We start from the raw sequence: 12,492 nt of genomic DNA on the forward strand, positions 1-12,492 counted from the left end.
GTGTATATAATCTTATGCTTTGATCCCACGCAGCTGCAAAAAGTTGAGTTTTTATGCTTGATGTAGTCATACTTTGAGAAACTCCTTCACACTGATATAAAAGACTGAAAGTTTTTAAAACAAATCAAAGACAGTCATGGTTTGGACACTAAGGGAGAGCCTAAAGTCACTTTTTATGTGTTTTTACATGAATTTTGGAGCGAACTGCTATTCCTCTGGTTCCTACAAGCGAAGAAAGCAGCAGACTGGGTTCTGGCTAACAGGGAAAATAACCCACATCGATCAACATGTAGCTAAACATTCATTACATAGCTATTTTTTTTGTTGCAATAGATTATTTCAGTGTCAGTGGTTACATTTTTGTTTTTAAGTAAAAGCAATGAGATCACGTTACACATTTTTGTTCTTGTTTTATTTTTTACTCAAGCTTTTGATTCCACGTGAGCCCTATTTAAATCACACGTATCCACAGTCCTTCATTCTTGATTATAATAAGTGATTTTTAAAGTATAAAGCACTGATCTGTGTGTATTTGCCCGCTTTTCTCCCCTTCCACGCTTTCACATACTCTCCCCTCTCTTGATTGTTTTGCAATGCTGGAGCCGCCTCAGCAGACTCCTCCTGTGCTGTTTAGATGGGGCCCATTTGGCCTAATGATATTAGTTAAACACATAACAGATAATTAGATCATCCACTGGGCCACATGAGTCGAGTTTGCTTACAGCTGAAAACAAACAAGTTCTCTGAAAAAGAGGAGCCCAAATAGAAATGCTTTCGCTTGCTTTGTTGTCAGTCAGATCTTTTTTACTTTTACAAGATCTGCATGTTGAACATTGTTCTTCAGTGCCATTTTTACTTATTTAATGATTGAGGTTTTGTCTATTGTAATTTATTTTTTCTTAGTCTTTAATTACAGTCACACGTGTTTCTCAGGTCTGATCTCCTCCATGTTTGACTGTTAGAAGGAAACCAAAAGATCCTTTAAGTAAAATTCAGTATATATTGAGCTCCACTTTTACCATTTTGTGTTTACCACCAACATGAGGTGATCTAAGTGATGGGAAATACACAGAGATAAGGGTGGGAATAAATTTGAAGGCAAGACCATCTAATTTCACTCACTTCTGATTTTTTTTGCGGTCAGTGAAGCATGCGTCCTATACATTGACCATGTCCTTCGAAAAGTCCCGAAGTTGTTCTGGGGTCTTTCATCAGCTCTTAGATGAGTAGATGACTTTGTCCTGGAGTAATTTCAGAAGGCTGGCCACTCCTGGGAAGATTCAACCCTTTTACACATTTTCTCTGTGTGTGGATAAAGGCTCTCAGTGTGATTCACTGGAGTCCAAAATCTTTAGAAATGGCTTTGCAGCTCTTCTTGGCAGTAATCAGGCCTAGGTCTAGCTTACAAAACTGAATTCAGCTTTCCAATTATGTGGTGAGTCACATTTAATTCACGATTTACCAGGAAATGAAATAATCTTGCACATGGCTGGTGTAGATAAGTGTATCTATTAGTGAATAAAATAACAAAAATTGGATTTTTTTTTGCAGCTACTTGGTTGATCTTTGATGATTTGAAACATAAAAAGAAACACTTCTTCATGGGGCTGTAGATGTTTCACTCAGGATGCAGACTGCGCTTTTAGATTATAAAGATTCTATTTTTCCCTTAAAAATATCTTTGAAAAACTTGAGAATATTAACCAAGTCCAAGTCCATGAGTTGAACGTTAATATATTTTTTATAGCTCTAAATGAAATTTTATCGCATTTGAGGAATTGTGTGCCTTCCAGATTTTATCCTCTGCATGTCGCCCTCACTTAAAATCCTCAAAAAGTTGTTTTATAGTAAAAATCGGTCTGTGTCAGCAGTTTCACGCGAGGCCTTATGTTTTATAAACCCTCACATTGTTTGCTAAGAAAACTGCTTCGGTACATAAAACTGTTTGAGGTACAGTAGTTTGACAAATTGTAGCGTTACCCAGAAATGAATTCAGTGTATGCAGTATATTCTATGGCAGCTGACCCACTTTTCCCTTGGCTGCTATTTTCAGATGATCCAAGGGGATGAGCAGGGAAAAAAAAAAAAACATGAAGGAAATAAAGAGAAAAAGATGTAGAAAAGGAAGGTGAAGGAGCCGAGCTGTTTGGAAGAGAAATAAAGGGTTATGATGCGCCGTCCAGGAGGAATCGAGCTGAGGTTTCAGCTGAGCAGAGCACCACAGATCCTCCAGGACGTTTCACATTCAAGCAGCACATAAGGTCAGATAGGGACAAAAATAAATCACAGGACTGGATCATAAATTAATTATACTGGTGCTTATGTGAGAATGTAGCTGTAGATGTGTGTACAGGCCTGTGCTTGGCCGGTAACTGTATTATGCGCTCTGAGGATTCGGTTTAGGTCAAAAACAGACATTTCTCAAATATAGCTCTCTGCTGTGGTCTGCAGCTTATTCACTCTTAATGCTACACAGCACTTTTAAGACTAACTTCTCACTAATGGCAACAACAACAACAACAACAACATAGAAACAGAAACCATCCTGAGCCGAAATGAACATTTAAAAGAGCCCAGTGTATTTGGATGAAATTTGAAATTCAAAGGAATGAGCAGCATGGTACAGAAAGTGCTGACCCACACGAAAGCCGTCTTAGGTATGCCTATAATCTACACCTTTGCAGAGATGCACTATTTGAGTTGAAAAGTGCAACATATTGAAGTAGGTTTGCACCATTTAAAAAAGTCTTGCAGAGCTTTTTGAAAACCAGAGGAGGTCCATAGAGCCACTGCACTGCAGCTGAGGAGAGAGATTTGTAGAATTTAACACTGATTTCCAGATAGGATTTCTGTACAAATATGAATGATGTCTGTGCATTGCAACTTTTAATAAGTTACTATAGTTTCTGGCCCAGGGCAGCACAGTTTAGGGGATGAAAAATAATCAATAATTTATCCACAAAACACCTCGTGTTTACAGTAACTGAGGAGCTGATACAGCTGAAGTTGGTGCCTGATTCAGAGCTAAATTAAGGAACTAGTTTGGTGTTTTAAAGGTATTTAGGAAAGGTTGGACAATCTTTACATGCGGCAGCATTAGCGCCAGCTAATCGAATATTAGCTGATGCTAAACCAGCATCAGTGCAGTTGCAATTGTGACGTTTGTTTCCAGTCTGTGATGACATTTTTTTTGTTTGCTTGGTTTGTAGAACTGCATAGCTGATGAGTCTGGAAGACAGTAGTAAAAGAAATACATTTTCTGATACAGCTGCAGAAAGTCACAATTAGAAAGTCTTTAAAATCTGGAACATAAAAGGTTGAAACTGTAAACTCTAAATTTGTAAAATCTCTCTGCTTAGGAAAATAAAATGGCTTGCTGTAACTTGTTTTAAGACACAAAAGGTAAAATGATATTGTTTTAAAATGCAAAAAAGAAAGAATTCCAGTTCATTCCTTTGCCCTGCAAAAGCTGGGTGTATAAATCTCCATTCATGAATTGAGCGCGGGCCCTGGAACTAAGCTGATTGTTATGTTATCATGTTTTCGCTCAGGTGTGCCATGTTTTAGTGATGAAAAAAAAAAAAAACGGCGAATCGAAGTTGCAGGGAAAAAGCAGCACTTTGCTGCGATATTAATTAACATTCAGTGAGGAGCGAGGATCAAAGCTTGATAATGACTCACGTGTAAAATCTGCTGTTGGACTTCCAGATTGGATTCCCCAACAGCTGGCTCTGTGCAGGCATGGGAGCATCTTACTGAATCATGATTGCAGCAGCCACGCCTGATTGGTCAAATTAAATTCAAGGTGACTCCTTATACACTGACACAGAAGTGCTTTAATGTGTATCAAGTGTGAAGACCAAATTAGAAAATCACTATGGGTCTGACTGTAGTTACTGTGGAGATACAATGATGAATGGAAACACTTTAGTGCATAAAGCTTTAGTGCAATGGCAGTTGTGGCTATAAAACCAGTGCCTATTATTTTTCTGTATTTATTTCAACACCAGAAAAGCCTTTGACAGGCTCCTCATTAAATCGGTGTAGCCTCTCTCGCTTCCAGTAGAGGCAAGCTTAAGTCTATAACCAGAGGTTTTCAACCTTTGGTTTTTCATGAGAAAAAATGAAAAAATAGACAAAAGACTGAAGCATATTGATTCTAACCAGTCATACATAAAACTGCCAAATCAGTCCCAACAATACAATTGATGTGGTGATTATTTCGTTCACATGAAGAAATGAAAGCAACAACAAATTTCACAGCAAAGCGACTTTAAAGTGAGCGAGACAGAAATATTTAACAGGGACGTTTTCAAAGACGTGTTGCCTTTGAACCATTCTGGGAAGCTTTCAAACTAGACAGTGGTTCTTAAAGATGCCATAACAAATCTCACTTCAGTCAACACCAAGGTTTCCAGGAAACACAATCTGGACATACATCTTAAAACAGTTTTGACCCACAGAACCACAACATATTGGTAAGAGAAAGTTCAAAAAAGCATTGTCATGGAATTATCAATTGAAGGAAAGGAAACAACGTGTCATCAGTGCAAATAATAACTGTACTCAGAAATGAACACGTCCCATGTTAAAGTAGGAAAAACTAACAAAAGAGTGAAGAAATTTGAATTTCAAGAGTGAAAATCAGAGACTTATAAAATTACTTACAGCTGTTTGTCTGGATTTCTGGCAGCATGTATCTTTTTTAACCTTTCACACAGACTGTACTATACAACCTTCATGGCCACCCCTGTTTAAAAAATCGCCTGCCCTGGATAAAAACACTCTGTTGTCCTACGCTTCTGTTGTTCTCCCTCTGTTCATTGATTGGCCCAGTAGAAAATCTATCAACAATCCAAGTCTAAGAGAGAAACCCCAGACTGCGCTGTAAGCAAGTGAAATACAGGAAGGAAATGGACAGTCTATTGTCTCCCCGACCCAGAGAAATATGTTCAGTTCTTCTCAAGGCACACAGGGTCACCTTCTTCAATCAGAAAATACACGTAAAACCAAACAATTAAATAAACAAATTAGTATTATTTTCCTGGGGTAGCCACTGCATTAAACATTGATATGTGGATCAAATCTAACAACTCCAGTCCTCGAGAGACATCGTCCTCGATGCATACAGGCTCGAACACACCAGAATCAAATGAATGGGTCTTTACTGGGCATCGGCAGAATCTAATGGCATACTGAGGAGGTTGCAGGACTAAGGCACTCTTGGCCTTTGGAGATCTGTGCATGTGTTTCATTTACAGCAGGATTCATCAAATTGAGTGTTTTACTCTGGCATGACAAAACTAATTCAGGTGATTTTTCTCACACTGGCAGTTCAATTATTACCAATGTTTCACATATCGGTAGCAAAAATGGAGACACTTATGAAGCTCTAATTAAAGACTGTATGCAGGGAGTCTTTTCCCATTTCTATGGGCCAAACATGAAAACACCCAAACAACAAACACACACCCATCTTTCCAGGTTAGGAGGTGAGTAAAGCCATTAGATGATATGGACCAGTATGATTTCAAACGAGCACATGGAGGTTTACTCTTGTCAAACCCCTGCACATAAGAGGAGACTCAATCTCAGCCCAAAGCATATTTTATCATCCCTGAACTGCCTGAGATCCTGAAGAAACGCCCAAACAACTGTTGTTCAGCCCTGAATGCCTCAAATCCAACCTGGAATGAAACATGGACTGTTTCTGCACTCACTGAGGCTGTTTATGTGTCTGATCTCTATGAAACTATTCTTTTAAGCGTATCACTGTTGACATTTCTTTGCTATCAAAAATAAATACAGTTTAGAGTCATAATAATATGAAATTACACCAAAACAAAACTCAGAAGCTTCTGTGTCTGTCGCAGAGCCATAACTAATCCCCTCACATGCCGTTCTAGACATGCCAGTTTCTTGCGAATCAAATCCTTTACAGTCATGGGAATAATTAAGTACAACCCACATTTTGGTAGACACTGGAACCACCCTTATTAGCAACACCTTAAGAGAACTTGAGTAGCTGTGTTCCTCTCTTCTAAACAACAGAGCTTCAGTTCATTTCTGCACATCTCCCTTACGGTATGAGGAGTTTGTGCTGGCATTGCTGCAGAAGGTTCATGCAATGCTTCCAAAAAAGCTACAGCATTTTGCTCCTTTCCTCATCATCCTATCATGAAATATAATACTTAACATACCTACTTTGGCCTGAAGAGTCAGAGATGGGGGTTCTTAACGCTTCTTTAATTTGAAAAAGCTTGAATTAGCTGGAAATCCTGAGAAGATTGGCAGCTGTTTAAAAGCTCTCCAGTTGTGAATAACCTTTATCTCTGTAGGATAATGGACTTTTAATTGTCCAGAAACGGTCTTATAACCTTTCCGGGATTAACAGGCAACAACAATTGCTTCTCTAAGGTCATTGCTGATTTCTTTCCTCGGTATTGTTTAAACACACACCGGAATGGCTAAAACTGCTGCTTGATAGCGGCAGTCGTACACTCGAGTGCATTTGATTAGAAGCACCTCGTTGCCACTTTTTACCTCCTGAAGGGTTTATTTTTTTCCACATAAGTTTGATTCATCTTTTCTGAATAGGTACGTTGCTGGTGGAACTGGTTGAGTGTTCTTGTTTTTTTGTTGGTTTTTTTTTTTTTTGCAATAATTTTGGAGCCTGTTAAAAACCAGGTCTGTTTTTGTATCCTCAAGTGTGGAACCTTAGAATTAAAAATGGGTATTATTGTTGTTTTTGTCAGTTTGTGTACAATAAGGCTAATAAAAATGTTTTATTATTATTATTATTATTATTTTTTTAGCATGTGTGACGTTAAGCATGAATCAGCTTGGGACTTTATTTGGTTTAATTTTGAGCATGACACCAAAATTAAATACTATATATTTTTTTAACAATTCAAGTGTTAATCCATGTCCAGCTATATATAATTACTGCCCTGGTTCCTTTTCAATAATTCATGTATCAACTCACCGATGATAACGACTAATGAGCAATGAATTATAGTGATACACAGCTTAGCTGCAGCAGACAGCATGATTAAAACATGCTTAACTGTGCCATGCTGATGAACGATGGCCATTCTGGACCGCATACGGCCAGTCATAAAAAGGAGCCAGACTAAATCAAACTGGCGCCTCGGACCATAATGGCTGCACAAACAGCTTCTCAGATTCAATCAATACCGCGATTCAATTCTGACCGTATTTAGTCCTATCGAAGCGTATCTCTAAAGCAATAATTACTTGTTATTGTTTCCTGTTCTTTGACGCTGTGCACTCAGCTTGATAACTGTCAATAGGACAGACAGGCAGCGTGGCAGAATGGGAAGTCCTGTTTAACGGTGCAATAAAATGAGGATCACAACAGTCCGGGGGCAGAGATGAATCATCCAGGCATCTACTTCATGGTGCAGAAGTGAGGAGGAGGAGGAACGAGAGAGTGCGAAGAAAAAGAGGGGACAGTGGAGCAGAGCAAAGCGAGCGGCGAGACAGAAAAGTCAAAGGGGAAAAGATGAAAAAAAAAGAAAAGAAGAAGAAGAAGATTGCTCTGAGGGGCAAACGGTACGAGAGAAGCCAAAAAAAACAAAAAACTGAAAGGAAATCCAGGAAGTGAGGCTGGCATATGACTGAGAGCAGCGGCTGAGAACAAACTGAGCGGAAAGATAAAAGGAAAAGGGGAAATGTGGAGGAGACGAAAAGGACAGATCGACGTGAGAAAATAAAGCAGATAATCGAACCGATTAAACTCAGGAGAAAAACGATTGTTAAAATTCTGAAACTCTCTTTGATTTCTTTGTTTTCTAAAGCTTCAGTAAAGTTAGCGAGTCACGGTCGGACCACGCGACGGATTTGATTTTCCCATCCGTGACCTCAGCAGAAGGGCGATTCGACGACAACTGGGCCATTCATGCATTTTTTTTTTTTTTTTTTTGTATGGAGAATCAACCAAGTCCTGTAATCAGAGGTCAGGATGAATGGATCTATCATTAGTTGGAAATTGGCCACAGTACAACCAATTGCTGCTACTCCAAAAACAAAAAAATCACCAATCTTATGTAATTCGAGGACTAACTTTTTAACACATCTAGAAACAGAGGAAGAGAATCTCTTACATGTAAAACACAGAGCAAAGTCAGGCAGAACATGGCTGGCTCCGCAAGCTCAAGATGCTTTCATCAATTTCTGCTCTAATTCAGGAAGTAAAGACACGAGCATTCAGGAAATTCGGCAACTGATTCAACTGCAGACACACACACATATGCACACAAACAAACACACAAACGCAGAGTCATGCTGAGATTTCGCTCTAGCAGACAGGCTGAAGGCTGAGATTCTCCTGCAGAAGCACAACAAAGCCACTCTGGGGGTTTAGCTCTGTGGCACCGCAGACTGAAGGCAGAGATTTAACACACAGAGGCACGTCGGGCAGGCAATGTCAGCCAGACAGATCACAGTGGAGGGGAGAGAAGACACCATTAATACTACAGATGGAAAGTGTGAGAGCAACTCTAGTCGCCGAGCCGACCAGCTGAGAGGATGGATGTGGAAAAGGAGAGGGCACTGGTCTTGTAGCGATACATCATTCAGAAAAGACAAATTTACCCGACCGCATTCGAATGCTTGTGTTTCCAGACCTTAGCAGAGGTGGAGGACACCTGGTTGGCATGTAGCTACTGCACCTCAGTCAGTGAGAATTAGGTCAAATTTCACTCGGGTGGCTGTTCATGAACACATGCGAATTGTAAAATGATTGTCAGCTCGAGCTGCAAACTATAGCTAGCCGTTGCTTCTGTAGATAGAAACATTTACTCAATGCAAGTATAAAACTGTTAGCCTGTATTTTGGATTCTTTCCTCTTGTTCTTTTCATAGAAAGGACACCTCGGGGAGCGCTTCTTTGTTAAGCAGTGTCTGTTTCTTTCATGGAGCTGTTGATGGAGGAACACCGTCGATATCCGAGTGTACTCCTTTTGTTTTCTTTCCTGTAGGACGTATTTACGGCCCGGTTCTACGTGTTTCAATATTTTCCTTTGAAGCAGTTGGTGTAGCTAATATTGACATTAATGATGTAAAAGCTCCTTGTTTTTTCAAGCAGAACTTACTTCTTGAGCAGTGATGTTGCAGTTAGCTGTGTACCCTTAACAGAGCTATTGACGGAGCTGCTGCTATTAACTTTGTAATGTCTTTGGACTTTTCCATTGAAAGTACCGCTCTTCCTGCGCATCAATGTCTAGTTACGTCTCTCTATTGTTAAAAGTCAGTCAGTCGTTTCCACTGTCACAACACCCTTGCTCAGGAAGAGGGATTGCTGCAACAGCAATGACTTGGTACAATTAGTTTTGCTTCCTCAGATTTTTTATGATTTTTTTCTAATGACCCTAACTTAAATGGACTGCATAGTATTACAGTATTGTCTGAACTGTACTTCATATAATTGGTTCTGATCAGAATTTGTCATACATTCAGTTCTGTAATGTATTGTTTTGCAATAAACTGGATTTAAATTTGATTTGGACCAAAGGTAAATTATACATGTGACCAAATTATACATTGGACCTGTTTTACTTGCAAGGTGCCTTTGACTTGTGATGTAATAAAACTGAAGTCAATTTTATAAGTAATTAATTTTAATGCCTCCCTGGACTCTTAATTTATTTTGTCTTTAACTGCAGGTGATGCGTCTAAAGCCACACATAATAACAAAGCAGCCTGCGTTAACTGCAGCAGCCTTTTCCTTTTTTACGCCTCAGAGTCAGACAGAAAGAAAACCGATCGTCAGCAGACCACCACTGTCACGACCATAAACGGCAACCCTGGAAACCGGAGGCTTCATTACATCACAACTTACAACTAATGCCACTCGCGCCAGCAAACTCTCTGTACCTTACCGGAAAGACCGGCAGTTTCCATGGGAACAAGACAGAACAAGAAAAAGAGAGGGATGGAGAGACACGGGAGAGAATGGATGCTGGGGGTGTCGAGAAACAAAGAGAAGCAGAGAGAAGAAGATGTTTTTTTTTTTGTTTGTCACAAGAGAAAATAATTCAACCTTATATGCAGGGAGAGGAAAGAGACAGGCGTCCATACAGTCTGTGTTTTGGATGTGGACAATCTGGCTGTCAGGAGAGGTTAAATAAGGATGTTTACTCTGACGAGAGTCCCTGAATGCTCCGTCAACCCCTAGGAGTCCGTGTCCTCTGAGACCATGTGGGGGCCAGACAGGGATTGGTAAACAACACTGTGAACAGAAGCCACTCCTAACAGCGGTCACTGTGCAGCTTCACTCGTCCCTCAACACCAGCTGTTATATGAGCACTACGTCAGTGAAATGTCTCTCAATGTATCTGGAGGAGTCACTGAATACATCTCTCTGAGCCACACAAACAAACAACAAAATAACCTTCAGATAAGAAAGAAAGAAAGAAAGAAAGAAAGAAAGAAAGAAAGAAAGAAGGAAAGAAAGAAAGAAAGAAAGGAAGGAAGAAAAGTGTTTGACAGTTCAGTGAACTCGGTTTTTCTGCTCTTTAAATCTTAAAAATCTTTTGAAGGATACCACAAACACATTCCTCAGGGTTGTTTCAAGGTACCTTGTGTCGACTTGTCTCTCCAAGGTTTTGGATCTGTTTTCGAGCTTGAGCTGAAAGCAAACAAGCCTGATAACCACACTGGAATGATCTTACCTTCTTAACAATTGCTCTCTTCACAAGAAATGACTGAGAGCTTGGAAACATTACTTAACAAAGAGATTGAGAAACAAACGGCGTTCATACAAGTAGCAAAAACAACCTCATGACACCATTCTGCTCTTTACCCTTCAAGGTGGTTATTCAACAGACCTACTATTGTTTAGCACTTAGCTTGCTCTAAAGTGGAATATTTTAGAAATTACTTTGCTCAAGTGTGATTTTGACCCATTCTTCTACAGAAACAGTCTTCAAATTTCGAATGGGGTCCTGCTGCACTCTGATCTCCAGATTTCCAGATGATCTGAATGGGACAATGGGACAGTTTAACTTTCTTACGCTGAAACCAATTAAGATTTCCTCTGACTATGTGCTTGAAACTATTGTCTTGCTTAGAAATCCATCATCATCAGATTCTTATCAAGGATGTCCTGGTGCATCTCTCATTCCTTCAATTATATAAAGTCTGCCAGCACCATAAGCTGAAAATATTCAAACTGGGAAAAGATTAGGCATGTTCAGTAATTATTTTACCCCCTATTTGTTGCACCCTACCAGGTTTTGGCTCCTTGTAGGGTGCCCAAATGTAAATCAGTCTCATGGTTGGGACAAGACATGGAGCAGCAGACCATAAACGAACCTCATCTAAGGTGTTGAGGGTCCTAAATTTCCGAGAGGGCTATGAGAGTTTGGTTGTCATCTCATTTTTTTATTTTTTTTTTATTTTTATTTCATTGCTGGTCTTACCTCAAAAAGACCAGTTATGCAACAAGAGCAATATCCGGGTCTCAGGACCCGGCGTCTTTAAAACCTCTCTCTCAAAGTAAAAGAAATGTAAAAAGGGATCAGACAGCGCAGCTGTAAAAAGCTGGCACTTTGGCTCCAGTTACTGACCAAGTCCCAGGTGTATCTTTAGAGAGCGTCTTTGCTCTGCTCGGCGGTTATGACATCAAGGCGTTGCCTATAGAAACAGTCTCCGAGGCTGCTACAGCTGATTATCACACAGTACATGTCACTAAAAGTAAATATTGACAATATACGATATTGTAGATGGATTTTTTTCCTGCTAGTTCTCATTTTCTGTTCAGTTTTTTTAAACTGGTTTTGCATTTCTAGGCGAATATTTTTTTTTGTCATAATTTATGAGGCAAATGTCAGATTGAAGAGCAGACAGCAGTAAGTCAGTCATATGATGATTTAATAATAGAAACCAAAAGCATTTACAGGACAACGCCGGAGAAGGGAAGAGCATGTATGGACGTAGGAAGCTAGAAAAATGGCTCCAGTGGGAATACATACACACACTCACAGAGGTAATTAAGGGGATGAGGAACAGCTGGGACTAATTTCTGGGGAAGGAAAAGACACTGAGTATGGAACACAAACATGATTGAGGTAAAATATGATTCACAATGCTAATCAATGTTCAACAAAACAGAAGAAGAAGAATGTTCAACAAAACGCAAATACTCGAAGATTATGACAATTTGGTAGTTTGCTTCATCGTTTCCTGCTTCTTCTCAGTCATTTTCTAGCTTATTGTTGACATTTTATGGTTATTGTCTGTCCTTGATTCTACTATGCTTTTTAAGTTTGCTATTCTTTAGAATTGTCTTGTGATTCTTGTCAAACTGTAATATAATTTTCTGCCTCCTTGTTACTTCTTTTTTTTTTAAATGGTCTTCTCGTGATGGATGTGTGGCTCTCTTGCTGTCTGTTGGTGCACATTAATCATTCCCTGCTAAACAGCACTCACCTGTTTGTGTGTGTGTGTGTGTGCGCGCGCGCGATGCAGA

The 12,492-nt window shown here is 39.6% G+C and overlaps 1 protein-coding gene across 2 annotated transcripts in view; it reads right to left on the reverse strand.

The window, feature by feature from the left end:
* znrf1 (zinc and ring finger 1) overlaps window positions 1-12,492 on the reverse strand; it is a 48,015-nt gene that overhangs the window by 20,119 nt on the left and 15,404 nt on the right. The window lies entirely within an intron of this gene.

Source organism: Poecilia formosa, unplaced genomic scaffold, assembly GCF_000485575.1.
Source record: "Poecilia formosa unplaced genomic scaffold, Poecilia_formosa-5.1.2 Scaffold97, whole genome shotgun sequence".
NCBI lineage: Eukaryota > Metazoa > Chordata > Actinopteri > Cyprinodontiformes > Poeciliidae > Poecilia > Poecilia formosa.